We start from the raw sequence: 14929 nt of genomic DNA on the forward strand, positions 1-14929 counted from the left end.
TAAAATCTATGAATTAGCCATTTGGAATATTAGGACATACATTTAGTTTGGTTAGTTATTAAGTAGTTATCAAAGTTACATTTAAAAATTAATTGTAAAAGCTATTTTAAAAAAAAAAAAAAAAATCGCACTATATACTTTATCAGTAGCATATCCACGTTTCCCACATAATATGGTTAAATTAGTTTACATAAACTGTCTTTACAATACAAAATTCATAGTTAAAATTTAAAAATAAATTAAAAACAAATTCACAAAAGTTTAGTCGAATCAGACAACTAGGTCAACAAATAAACTGCCTCATAGTTCATGTTTTTTCTTTTTTAAATAATTTGAAATTATCTAAATCTTTATCTAATTAAGATTTTTGAATTTCAAACTGATTACAACTTCTCATTACAGTTTTAAAATTTTAAAATTTGTTTTTAATTTAATTCTTTTTCAAAACCCATCAGTTTTTGAGAAAGTGGCCTAAAAAATTAAACCAACCACAAATCCTCAACCGTATCTGCTTCACTTCCCCATTCTCCATTTCCCTCTGCTTGAATACACACATTCACTCCCACTAATTACACACACTGCTACACATGATATATATATATATATATATGAGGACACGAAATGATGAAAAACAGAGTAAAGATTAAGTATGGTTGTTGAATTGGTACAGTCAGTTTCGAACCCAAATTGTAACATACATCTATTTAATTTTTTAGAAAACAATAATTACCATTATAGGATATGGCGTGAGATGGAGACTCAGAAGTGAAGATAATTTGTATGTCTTTGAGATTCTCCTTTACATATGCAGACATCTTAAGATTTTTATGACCCTTCAAGTGCTTTTGTATTTGTTGTATGTCAAGCATATAATTTGCAATTTGTCTTAAGATTTTTATGACCCTACAAGTACTTTTGTGTCTGTTGAGCATATAGTTTGTATGAAGTCGCGGTTGAAGGCAAGACAGGGAAGCCTTTTTATGCAAAGTTTCGTGATCACCATACGATAGCAGAACATTTGTAATACTGAGACCAGACATGCAGGTGAATTCGAAATTTGTCTCATGGTAATTACTGATTTTTTTCAAATCAATTAACTTTATAATTCCTGCACTTATATTGCAGAACATGACATTGCTTGACAACCAGATGAGAGGTGCGCCTGATAGACAATGCCATTATATTATTGAACTTCCACAAGACCAAGAGCAAATGCAATGATTTATAGGCTTCACAGGACAGTCTTTATGCCATGTTTCATACGCCATCGCCTACTCTCTTCATTGTTGTCGCTGTAGTTATGCCATGTTTGGCAACAATTGCGATTGTTGGGCTTAAGAACTTTTTCAAAGCGCCAAAATTTGAAATTCCTTCCTTTATTAGTCGACTTATTTAGCGTAGTCAGGACGAACTAGCACTTCTCAATTCTTGTTAGGAAGCAAATTCTCTGATATTGAATGCATATTATTTCATATGGTCTGTATCAAAATCTCATAATGTCTTGTCGTTACCTTCTATCCTAAAACTTGTAACATTCTTATTTTCCTGAATCTTGAGAAAGTGATGTGAAATGGCAACAATCTTGACATGTTTCCTTTCTAGTGATTTGGATAAACTAAGTTAAAATTTCTCCTAGAAGATACCAATAAATTAGCAAACTACTAGTGCTTATCAGTGAAATATGCTATTGCATTATACTATGGTCTAGTAGTAATATTTTCAGATACGTTCATGGGATAAAAGAATAACAGATCCTTTGATTGAACTAGAATAATAATTTTAAGTGCTTACAACAATTGTATGGAAGAAAAGGGAGTTCAAAGTGTTTGTACTTGAAAATGTTTCTCTTTGCTATGCATATAACTAATAATTACTCCTATGTGATATAACATAAGTCAAAAAATGAGGAAGGTAAGGGTAACAACGGCTTTGAACGCCAAAAAAGCCTAGGGCAACAATGACACCTTTTGTCTGTGTCATATAGTTTGCACTTTTGCAAGTGATAGTATTTTGAAAGAAGGAAAAGTGGCAAGGCAATTGTACAAAGTTGGTAATTTTCTCCATCAAAGGTGATTGACAAAAATTAATTTAGAAATTTATTTCTTGTAAGTCTTTCGAGGAAAAAGCTCCAATACCAATTGCTAATTCTTTACAAAGTTGTTAAATATTTTAAATTTACTTTGAGAGAAAGTAAGAATATTAATGTGATCCGTGTGTATGATAATAATGTATATCGTGTATATCAAACAAATATTTTACAAATATACACAAATATATATACTACTAGTCAAGTGTACATGCGTTGCACGTGTGTATCGTGTAACTTAATAATAAATACATATAAAAGAAAATAATTATTGTGTATACGTGTTGGGTTCAAGGTGCGTGTGTGAATGAAAAATGGAGGGAAAAATTGGAGGAAAATTGAGTCCACACTAAAATGGAAAGTGTGCTCAAATAGGAAAGGTTACTAAATTCTCCCACATTGGTGGAAGAAAGAAACTTTCATGTGTTTATATTAAGAAACACATCTCCACTTGGATAGTGAGGCAACAAGGTGGTGCCTCGCGACATCGTCGTTGCTCAACTCAACATTTGGATTTGGATCGATAAGATCTATGTTTTAGACAAATCTCCATGTGCGGGCGCATATCGTGTTGTTAGGTTCAAGGTGTGTGTGAATGGAATCTGATAGAATGTTTTTCTCCATGTGTGGGCACATTTCTGACGCCATGCAAATGCATGTACAACGCACCTCGAAGGGATGCAACCCTTCGAGGTAAAAGGCATACTGTTTTGCGCAATAGGGTGATTTGTGCACGCAACTAGGCAACCTGTGGGTGCAGGTAGTCACCGGAATTTGGATAGTGTCACCAGCGACGGTATATCGAGCGTAATTCCAGCACAGACTGGGAGCAGGTACAGTGACATGACTGTACTGAAAATCTGCCTTTTTTTTTTAGAATCAATGCTTCCTTTTCGAAGGGCCACATTAAGGCTATACATACCTGACATATTCCTCAAGTGTAGACATGATTTTTGACAGCAAAAACACTCTTCATATCTTCAAAAACTCATTGTGATCATTAGCTATTGAGTGAGTTCGACGAATCCAATAATTTGAGGCACCACTATTGTTGGATTGAAAACCATTTTATCCTGGGAGAAAAATTCCATAACCTCGGGTACTTGAGGAGAATTGTTTCCTTAAGGACACTCCGTGAATTCAAAGAACCTGGCTTAAACATTCTGTTTCATCATATTTTTGAAATTATAACACACTTCTTGGATGAATTATTTTTAATCTTGTGTTGAAGGTTAAGTAACTTCATAGGTGTTCTTGATTTTAGACTTGAACTTGTGTTGAAGTTGTTGTGCCTAAATACAGATTCTTGTACCCAAAAGTATTGAAATAACAATACATACATTATATTATCAAGGATAAAACCTTTTAAAAAAATAATGTAAAAATTTTAAGATAAAAGGTATACCCAAAGAGTACTATCATAATAACTCATTATCGCACTAACAATTAAGCTAGGATCAAAATTAAGTATAACAAATAAAATTTAGTTATTCATAGCAAAAGTCAAAATTTAAATTCTAATCTGTATTAAACTTGTATTCATCTGTGTCTCTGGTTATCTCACGTATTGTCTTTTTTTGTTGTTAGACCCTCATTGTTTATCTAAAAGAATAATTTTTTTTTATTAATATTTCTTTTTTGGATTAAATTGTTACCCTTCTTTTAAATGGTTACTGTTCTTTTAAAATATTGGCAAAAGCAAGTAAACAAGAAAAATCTCATTAAAATTAACTTTTGCAAAAGTTCCTTAAAGATTGATTGAACGTTCATCCTTTTGTTTTCCGGTAAACATTGAACATTCATCTACCATTTATATTAAGTAGAAAAAATAGTAGATAGAAACAAAATCGAAATTACACCAAACTAATAAGACAATCCAGATTTTAAAACAATAGGATTACACTTGATCTTTAAGCAAAGATTTCTCAAAGCCCGATCAAATTCATCTACCACTTGTATGAAGCAAAATAATAGTAGATAGCAATAAAATAGAAAGTACGGTAAAATAAAATCTAACCATTACGCAAAAGTTCCATAAAGACCGATCGAACATTCATCTATATATCTCCATCATATTTATTCTCGTTGATACTATATGTCAATCGTTATCCATGACTATACTATTTACTTATCTGAGCAACAAGTAATCATGGGCACGCCTAGGCATTTGATCAACTAAAAAAGTGTGAAAATTCCATTAAATAAAGATAATAAAAGAGGTGGAAAATATCAGATTTGGCATATCTTTGGTGGTTCACAATGCCATGTGAAAGAGATATAACCAATAGCTAATTAAGCTAGGTTTTCATTTATGCATAACTTGGAGGAGAAGTAATTTAACTTAATTATTACTTTACTTGAGAGACAAGTTAATTTCTTACAAAAAATATTAATTTATATATAATATTCTTACAACCAACCTATGTATACCAAATTCGTATTGCTTTCAATTTCAATGGCTGTTGTGAATGGTTTCGCGACCTCTTTTGCAGTTGCAAAGATAGGAGTCGATTCCAGTTATGATTTGAACTCTACGTCTTGTCCTTGTTTCAGGAGTCATTGTGGAAGAGTTAAGTCATTGGTATATACACATTCGTTGAGTCCGAGATGTGAGGTAGTGGTAGCAAAGGAATCTAGTGGTGCACAATCAAGTGTTTCAGCATTGGAGTTACTGGAAACATCTGATCGATATACAAAGAAGAGTAGCAGCGTTATGGTTATTGGACTTAGCATTCACTCAACACCAGTTGAAGTGCGTGAGAAAGTTTCTATTCCAGAATCAGAATGGCCTCAAGCGATCCGCGAACTATGTTCGTTGAATCACATCGAAGAAGCTGCTGTATTGAGTACTTGCAACAGAATTGAGATATATGTTGTGGCACTTTCCCAAAATCGTGGAGTTAAAGAAGTGACTGAGTGGATGTCTAAGTACAGTGGAGTTTCGGTTACAGAGCTTAGGCAACACCGGTTTTTGCTATACAATAAAGATGCCACACAACACCTGTTTGAAGTAGCTGCTGGACTGGATTCGCTAGTCCTTGGAGAAGGTCAAATTCTTGCACAGGTCAAGCAGGTTGTTAAGAATGGACAGGGGTCCCTGGCTTTGGTAGGAAAATAAGTGAGTTGTTTAAGCATGCAATCACAGCTGGTAATAGGGTTAGAACTGTTACCAATATCTCTTCCGGATCAGTATCAGTTAGTTCAGCCGCAGTTGAGCTTGCTCTGCTGAAACACCTTCCAGATCAAGATTCTTCTATGCCCCCACGCGGGTTAATTGTTGGAGCCGGCAAGATGGGAAAACTTGTGATCAGACACTTGTTGCTAAAGGATGTAAAAAGATGGTTGTAGTTAACAGGACAGAGGATAGAGTTACTGCCATCCGCGAGGAGTTGAGTACGGATGGTGCTGTTATAATAGAGTATAAACCTTTCTCTGAGATGTTATCATGTGCTGCTCAAGCTGATGTAATATTCTGTAACACCCCGTAAAATTCGTGCATTGATTAGCCTTTAATAGAGTGCCCTTAGACTTAAAAACTTGAAAATTTTTCTAAGTGTAATGAGGACTTAGAGTCATTTTAGCTGGCAATCTTCGGGATACAACTTTTCAACCTTCTCGACATCTGTTTTTAGATTTTTAAGTTGCGTTATGATCGTTCAAGCTCATAGTACATCTCGGATAAGTTTCGGAATTTTTTGGAACGCATAAGGCTGCGTTTGGATTTCAAAACAATAGCAAAACGCATAGCCTATTGCCCAATTTTCAGCATTTCAGGGTCAACTTCAAACGATCATAACTCCCTGTATATAATGAAATGTGTGAGCTATACTATATCAAACGAAAGATCTTTGAGTCCTCTTTCAAATTCAGTTGGTTTCATCCAATTTGAGTATATGAGTAAAAAGTTATAATCGATTTACTCCAGCCTATCAAACTGTCAACTGAGGGACAGATTTGACCTTAGTTGTTCCTTAGGGGTATTTTGGTTATCCTCCACCCCTATATATACCACCAACACGGGATTTAATCCCTCAAACACCATAATACACATACTTTCCCAAAAATTGCTCAATAACTCTCAGGATTTCAAAATAAAAACCCAAATAGTTCAAGATTCGACCGTAGGTTTTCGAAGATAATTACATATTTGGAATCACCAATCCACAAGCTTCAAGAAACATCTACTATCTTCGGAAATAGAGGTACGTGGGGTTATTCAAAAATCTCATGGGTGTAGTCTTTATGAACATGCATGCTTTTAAATGGGAGTTTTCAATCAAATGCTAATATCTTGCTTCCAATATGATTTCTAAGTCATTTTCTTTATGTCATGGAAATTGTTTGCCTATATACTTCAATGGTTGAAACCATGCATATGTGATTTGAGATTTTCCATGGAAGTTGATAAATATGAATGATAAATTGTTTTCAAATTCCCATGATAATGTTTTGATACTCCATATTATATTGCGATCAACAAAAGAGAGCATGAATTTGAAATAAATATTGTTCACCACTTGTAAATGATGAAGCACCTTGGTTTTTACATGATTATGCATATGTGGATGTGATATTGATGACTTGCACGTCGGGTATGACGATACCCTACTGAATACGATACGTGATTGAATTAAATGAAATTTGAATGCATTGATTTTACATGAGAAAGGTGGATGCCCGAAGAAGGCGTTTGAGACACAAGGGCTCATCGCTGGAATAACGTGTTTGCCGACACGGAATATTGGTACCAGGCTAAGCGATCTGTGTACTTGACTTCATGTCATTCCCAAATTGGGACTATAGGTAGGAGCCCGAGCCAAGTGATCTTGGGCACTACCATTGGGTCGAGACACCATGCTGTGTGGTCTTGAGTGCCTCTCCCTCACTTATACTCTAATCTCGGCGGCAACCGTGGTTTGACAATTGGTGTAAATTATGTAGGGTATTCCACCTAGCTCAGTTGCATTTCATTGTTGTTGAGAAAAACTATTGTATTACACCCATGTGCTTTCAAATGATTTGATACGAAATTTCTTTATAATGGCTCTCAACTATACTTTGTAAAAATATTATGTTTTGTTTTGATATCTCTGCGTGCCAGTACTTTTGTGTTGACCCCTTCCCTCTCAAGAGAATCAGTAGAACTTTCAGACAGAGCTGTAGAGACAAGTGGTGAGCCTTTTATGTTTCGGAAGGTCTTATGTCCTGCAGTCCTTTTATCTTATATTCAGTTTTTGGGTCTACTGGGGCCTTGTCCCAGTTTTCAGATAGACATTGTTTCAGTCATTTGTTAGAGATTTTCGCAGACAGTTGTTCAGAGGATAATTGATGTTGAGGGAACCTTATCTCCCTATTATTGTCTCTTTTCATATTTATGACCATGTTTTTGAATTATTGTGTTTTTCCAAATTTCTTTGATCATATGAATTAGGTGCATGATTACCAGACAGATAGGGGTGTTTCGGGCCTCAATGGTTCGAAATGCTCGTCACGGCCAGGCCCTGGTTCGGGTCGTGACAAACTTGGTATCAAAGCATGGTTCATGGTCCCAGGGTGTCTGCGAAATCGCGTCGAGTAAAGTCTTGTTTATGGGTATGTAGCGCGCCACACTTATAAGCAGGAGGCTACTAGGCGTTTAGGAATGTCTCTTTCTTCGTGTTCTAGTTCATGCAATAGAGTCAGAATGTTCCTCTTTCATGCTCTAATTCATGCTATGGTGTCACCCATATGAAAGTAAAGTCATCCCAAATTGTTTCCTTACTCTCTGATGTTCTCAAACATGTCCCATTATTGGGCTGATTCAAGTGCAAAAAATTTAGAATATACATGATATAGTCCTTTTCGATTGAGTCCTATAAGATTTTAAAAATTGTGCAAAGACTCGATAGGAGTCTGTTAGTGCATCAATTTATGTTGATTCTGATATAAATATTGATCCTGATGGAATCGTGCATTCCAGCTTAAGGTATTAAGTGTATCTTGTCCCTCTCAAAATCTTGTTACAGATATGGATAATGTATAGCAGAATGTTGGAACTATATTTTTACCTAAATAGTAGCATAATTTAAAAGTGTTGTTGTCATGACCTATTGGTAGTGATATTGGACCAAGAAGTTGGTAATGTAAAGTCACAAAGTTAGAAGTCAGAGTGGGGGTGATTTGGTGTAACTGAATATTTCAGTTGAATAACCAATGTTTGAGGATGATTTACCCCTTTATAGTGATAAACCAATGTGGTGGCTAACAGCATGTGTGGATGGTATGGTAGTCCATGGAGGAAGTGTTTTACTCAGATTTTTATTTATATAGAATAATATGTATATTCTTAGACCATTAAATATTATGTGTCAATTTTCTATCCCTTGTAATATGTAATCTTGTTATCATGATGTTTTTTAAAAAAAACAAATTTAAAGTCTAGTGAAGCCGTGTGGGGCTCTTTCGATTCACTAGCATAGTTGCCTTGTCATCCATCTCATTTTCTTGTTCAAAATACAAAACCAAAGTCTAGTGAAGCTGTGTGAGGCCTGTTTCGATTCACTAGCAACTTATTGTCCAACTTGTTGTTCTTTCATTGGTTTAATATATGTATGGTTGAATCTGTTTGCATGAGATTGAGTTGGTAAAGAGGTGATTCATCCTTGTGAGTTAGTTTAGTATAAGGTAGAGAAGGAGTTGTTAGTCAGGGTGATTTGTTGGTTGCTTGAATGTGAAAATGGCTATATTAGCGAGTAAGTTATGATTATAGACTCATGGTTGTTTGAGGAATTTGAAGGCAGTCTAAATGTATGATTGAGTGAGTAAGTATGAGGTGAGAAATTCGTATAAGTAGAAAAAATTGTATGGGGTTATAATATAAGATTAAGGTTGATCATGTCTATTATGTGACCTTACCCCTTGACCTTCTTTTGTTGGTAGTTGTAAACTAGTACTACTTAAGAGAAGGTATGTAGCAGATTTTGAAGTATTTGGGATAGAATGTTCCAATTTGATGGATTAGTATATTATGTTGCCTTCGTCATTGGTGGTAGATGATTGATACTAGACCATTGGATTGAATCTAATGTAGGATGTGGATGTAAGAATAGTGGCATGAGATTAATGATGTATGTTTGTGGGAATAAATATTAGTAGGCTTGATGTATTGAAAGAGTACGCGCTAATGAGTTATGATAAGGAAGACCGTAAGGTCAAGGTCGATTATTGTTTTTATGAAGTTCTAGTGAACTAGTGTTTCTTGATGTTTATTTTATGGTTTCCAAGTGAGAATCATGCGTAAGATTGGGTTGTAAAATCATGTTTAGCACTAGACATTAAGTTTGAACAGTTGAAGTTCATAAAGGTGGATGTGATGATTTCTTGATCAATGATGTTAGTTATATGAAAGTGATCTAATAGGCTTGAACGTTGTATGAAATGGCTTAAGTTTAAATTGATTCGTAATGAAGTATAATGTTGTAGGTATGGTGTAGAAGTATGCCAAGGTGATATGAGGTTGCGGCATATTTTTCTAAGACTATTACATAATTTGTGTGGCTAGTGGTACCATTGAATTGTTAAGTGGAGAAAGACTAGTTATATGGTATATGGTGATCTAAATAGCCATGTTAAGTGTTAGAATCTAAGTTTGAGTTTTGAAGGTTGAACCGATAGAAATAAGTGTGCAAGCATTATACTATGACTATTGGTGGCTATGGAAAGATAGAGTGTATCCCAGAAGGTAGTCATTCGGGTTAAGTCTACGATATGCATGTATTGTCATTTTTTTTTCAGACCCTAGAGTGCAGTAAGTGTAGTTCAGTTAGAATCTGGTAAGGGATCTCCCAAACTCTAGATGATGACTTGAAGCTAAGGGGGAGATAATAGAATGAATGACCAAGTAAGGCTCTCAAATTCTAGTAGTGATGCAGTATGATTTAGAACATCAGAAAGTGAGGGTGAATCTCAACCCATTCCTTCCTCAGTATTTTTTTTTGTTATTCGGATGCTTACTCATGCCTTACGATCCAATTCTGTGATAGTAGTTCATGATTCTGTATATGACAGAGAGTCACGTACTCTTCCAGTTCCGAGATAATGAGTTCTAGTTTATTCAAGTAGTCGGAATCACATTCCTTATGTTATGAACTCTAGTTGAGGTCATCCAACTCATGACACATGTACTCACTCTTTATAGTGTGCTCAGTCCCGTATAAAAATCTTTTCATGTTTCAGGGTCTTATGTTTTAAGCTTTTTGTGACCCGCCCTATGCAATGCTAGTGGTGATGATGTAAATGTTCTTGTTGATGGAAGATCATAGTATGCTTGTTTAGATACGGCCATAATTATGAAGTAAGATTTGGGGCCAAGTCTTTGATACATGTGATGGTTAGTGGAAAAGTTTGTGTGTGTATGTTTTTAGGATAGCGCGTGGGAGTTATATTGATAATAGTTTAGAAACTATGTGAAGTATGTATTTATGGGTGTTTACCTTGAAGTTAACATGTGGTTATAAATTAGGCTTGAATGACGTTTTCGGATTGTAGTGGAAGGTCGCCATATGCATTAACGACTTCATATTAAGAGTTCAGAGTAGTCATTGAAGTGGTAAGGCATGTTATGCTTAGGATTTGATTTTTAAAAGAGGTATAGAAGGTGGCATCATATGATTTAGAATAATAGTGTGGTGTAGCATGTTGTATTTTTGTGATTTAGAGTTAGGCTTGATCGCGGTGTAAGGATTAAACTATTTTAGACATTAGTAGAAAAAAAAAATTATCAATGCTCATATGAGAATTTTAAGCTGAATTGAATGAATATGATATTTATAGGGAATAATATAATTAAGGTATAATCGAGAAGTGTGCTAAGCTTGAAAGTAATAAGTTGTATTTCCAAAGGTCTGGTAATTCTATCCTAATTTAGGAGTTATATGTCTATATTCCATACTACAGAGTGGTGTCATTGTGATGATTCCTTAGTGGATGTCTTGTGTAATCCATATCCAAGATTCGTGGCTCCCTATTACTTCTAGAACTTCCTTAGAGAGAGTGTTGAAGAGAATACTCCAGTTAAGTATGAAGGTCCAGCATAATTCAGTCTGTATAGTTAGTAAGCCAGTTTAACAAGCAGATTCGCATGGCCTGTTTTCTCGTCTTTTCATTTATTCATGCTACCCGAAATATCAAACATGCTACTATTCCAAGATAGAGCATACTAGTAATTGCGAGTATAGATCAGTTCATGCGTCATGCATTACATTCAGATTCCAGGGGTTCAGTTATGATTCAATTCATAGGTGCCCTGTGCATCGCCTCAGTTCCCCGAATATCTTAGTGAATTGAGCATTCATAAAGGGACATAGGATCCCAAGGGGGAGATACCTCATTCAGTTGCATGCATAGATTCTTATTACAAGCCTCGCACCAGTTATCATTGCGTAATCAGTCATACATCCATACGTTAGTCCAGTCAGATATGCGTGCATTAGAAATGCATGTTCAATAGAAAAAGTTCAGCTTATCAGTATATTTAGTCCTGCGTTCATGAGAACAACTCAGTCACAGATCCATGCATCAGATATGTATGTTCATTATGAGAATTTCGCTTATGAATAGCTTCAGTCATGTATTCCATACATCAGATATGCGTGTCCGATATAGGAATTCAGAATGTCAGTAGTTCCAGCCATATGGTCATATTTTAGATCAGTGTATTTTTTTATTAAAGGACATGTCGTGTCCGCGTTATCCCATATATTTAAGGCTTCAACAAGTTCTTACCCATTATTCGAGGACGAATGATCCCAAGGGGGAGATAATGTAACACCCCGTAAAAGTCGTGCATGGATTAGCCTTTAATAGAGTGCCCTTAGACTTAAAAACTTGAAAAAATTTCTAAGTGTAATGAGGACTTAGAGACATTTTAGCTGGCAATCTTCGGAATACAATTTTTCAACCTTTCCGACATCCGTTTTTAGATTTTCAAGTTGCGTTATAATTGGTCAAGCTCATAGTACATCTCAGATAAGTTTCGGAATATTTTGGAACGCATAAGGCTGCATTTGGATTTCAAAACAGTAGCAAAACGCATAGCCTATTTCCCAGTTTTCAGCATTTCAGGGTCAACTTCAAATTATCATAAATCTCTGTATCTAATGAACTGTGTGATCTATAATATATCTAACGAAATATCTTTGAGTTCTCTTTCAAATGCAGTTGGTTTCATCCAATTTGAGTATATGAGTAAAAAGTTATAATCGATTTACTCCAGCCTATCAAACTGTCAACTGAGGGACAGATTTGACCTTAATTGTTCCTTAGAGGTATTTTGGTCATCCTCCACCCTTATATATACCACCAACACAGGATTTAATCCCTCAAACACCATAATACACATACTTTCCCAAAAATTGCTCAAGAACTCTCCTTAGGGTTTCAAAATAAAAACCCAAATAGTTCAAAATTCGACCGTAGGTTTTCCAAGATAATTACATATTTGGAATCACCAATCCACAAGCTTCAAGAAACATCTAGTATTTTCGGAAATAGAGGTACGTGGGGTTATCCAAAAATCTCATGGGTGTAGTCTTTATGAACATGCATGTTTTTAAATGGGAGTTTTCAATCAAATGCTAATATCTTGCTTTCAATATGATTTCTAAGTCATTTTCTTTATGTCATGGAAATTGTTTGCCTATATACTTCAATGGTTGAAACCATGCATATGTGATTTGAGATTTTCCATGGAAGTTGATAAATATGAATGATAAATTGTTTTCAAATTCCCATGATAATGTTTCGAAACTTCATATTATATTGTGATCAACAAAAGAGAGCATGAATTTGAAATAAATATTGTTCACCACTTGTAAATGATGAAGCACCTTGGTTTTTACATGATTATGCATATGTGGATGTGATATTGATGACTTGTAAGTCGGGTATGACGATACCCTACAAAATACGATACGTGATTGAATTAAATGAAATTTGAATGCATTGATTTTACATGAGAAAGGTGGATGCCCGAAGAAGGCGTTTGAGACACAAGGGCTCATTGCTGGAATAACGTGTTTGCCGACATGGAATATTGGTACCAGGCTAAGCGATCTGTGTACTTGACTTCATGTCATTCCCTAATTAGGACTATAGGTAGGAGCCCGAGCCAAGTGATCTTGGGCACTACCATTGGGTCGAGACACCATGTTGTGTGGTCTTTAGTGTCTCTCCCTCACTTATACTCTAATCTCGGCGGCAACCAAGGTTTGACAGTTCGTGTAAATTATGTAGGGTATTCCACCTAGCTCAGTTGCATTTCATTATTGTTGAGAAAAACTATTGCATTACACCCATGTGCTTTCAAATGATTTGATACGAAATTGCTTTATAATGGCTCTCAACTATACTTTGTAAAAATATTATGTTTTGTTTTGATATCTCTGTGTGCCAGTACTTTTGTGCTGACCCCTCCCCTCTCCAACCTCTCAGGTTCAGAGGTCCAATCTAGGGGTCAAGAGAATCAGTAGAACTTTCAGACAGAGCTGTAGAGACAAGTGGTAAGCCTTCTATGATTCGGAAGGTCTTATGTCCTGCAGTCCTTTTATCTTATATTAAGTTTTTGGGTCTACTGGGGGCCTTGTCCCAGTTTTCAGATAGACATGGTTTCATTCATTTGTTAGAGATTTTCGCAGACAGTTGTTCAGAGGATAATTGATGTTGAGGGAACCTTATCTCCCCGTTAGTGTCTCTTTTCATATTTATGACCATGTTTCCGAATTTATTGTGTTTTTCCGCATTTCTTTGATCATATGAATTAGGTGCATGATTACCAGACAGATAGGGGTGTTTCGAGCCTCAATGGTTCGAAATGCTCGTCACGGCTAGGCCCTGGTTCGGGTCGTGGCATATTCACCTGCACTTCTTCGAAAGATCCTCTATTCGTAAAGGAGAGTGTTCAAGCTGCTCTCCCTTCTGAAGATGGGGGCCGGACTAGGATTTTTGTCAATATTTCTGTTCCTCGGAATGTGGAGTCTAGTGTCTCAGAACTTGAAGGTGCATGTGTTTACAATGTGGACAATCTTAAAGAGGTTGTAGAAGCTAATAAGGAGGATCGGTTGCGGAAGAAAATTGAAGCTGAGTCCATCATTGCCGAGGAAGTGAAACAATTTGAAGCACTGAAAGACTCCCTTGAGACGGTTCCAACTATCAAAAAGCTCAGGGCATATGCTGAAAGAATTAGGGTTGCTGAGGTTGAAAAGTGTTTGTCTAAGATGGGCGATGTTGATCTCTCTGAAAACAACAAGAAGGCTATCTATGATGTCAGCCTAGGAATAGTAAACAAGCTGCTACATGGACCAATGCAGCATCTGAAATGTGATGTGACTGAAAACCGGACTTTGAGTGACATACTTGGAAATATGCACGCCCTTAACAGAATATTTAGTCTTGATAAAGAGATGGAAGACAAGCTACACGCCAAGATAGAACAAAATCAGAAGCAATCCTCCAGAGGTCAATCAGTTTCAGCCAAGTTCAGTTAGAAACATTCAGATCCATGTTTTCTGTCAATTTGCTAGTTTCAACTGTATCAAATTATCTAGGATACATGATGAAAATATTCTTTTTTAGGCCATAGATAGCCAATATTATTCCCTCAGATTGTTGGAAAGTCTGTCATAGTTGCAGTTGTATTTGTTACACTTATTTGTTCTATATAGCAATTGTTGAATCCAAAGGAGTATTCATCAAAAAAAGTATGTTCAATCTATTTTACTTAATCGCTTTCTGATATTTTTCTTCCAATCATCCTAGTTAATTGATCTGAGAGGGTGCGGACGAAGTTACTCAGTACCTACAATCAAT

The 14929-nt window shown here is 35.7% G+C and overlaps 1 long non-coding RNA gene and 1 pseudogene across 1 annotated transcript; both read left to right on the forward strand.

Moving 5' to 3' along the window:
* Positions 1 to 477: 477 nt before the first annotated feature.
* LOC124886372 lies at positions 478 to 1479 on the forward strand. The gene is made up of 2 exons (XR_007043457.1): positions 478 to 1044; positions 1126 to 1479. It is a non-coding gene; the product is annotated as an uncharacterized LOC124886372 (long non-coding RNA).
* A 3062-nt stretch (positions 1480 to 4541) lies between these two features.
* Positions 4542 to 14729, forward strand: LOC124886567 (annotated as a pseudogene).
* Positions 14730 to 14929: the final 200 nt, after the last annotated feature.

Source organism: Capsicum annuum, chromosome 8 (genome assembly GCF_002878395.1).
Source record: "Capsicum annuum cultivar UCD-10X-F1 chromosome 8, UCD10Xv1.1, whole genome shotgun sequence".
NCBI lineage: Eukaryota > Viridiplantae > Streptophyta > Magnoliopsida > Solanales > Solanaceae > Capsicum > Capsicum annuum.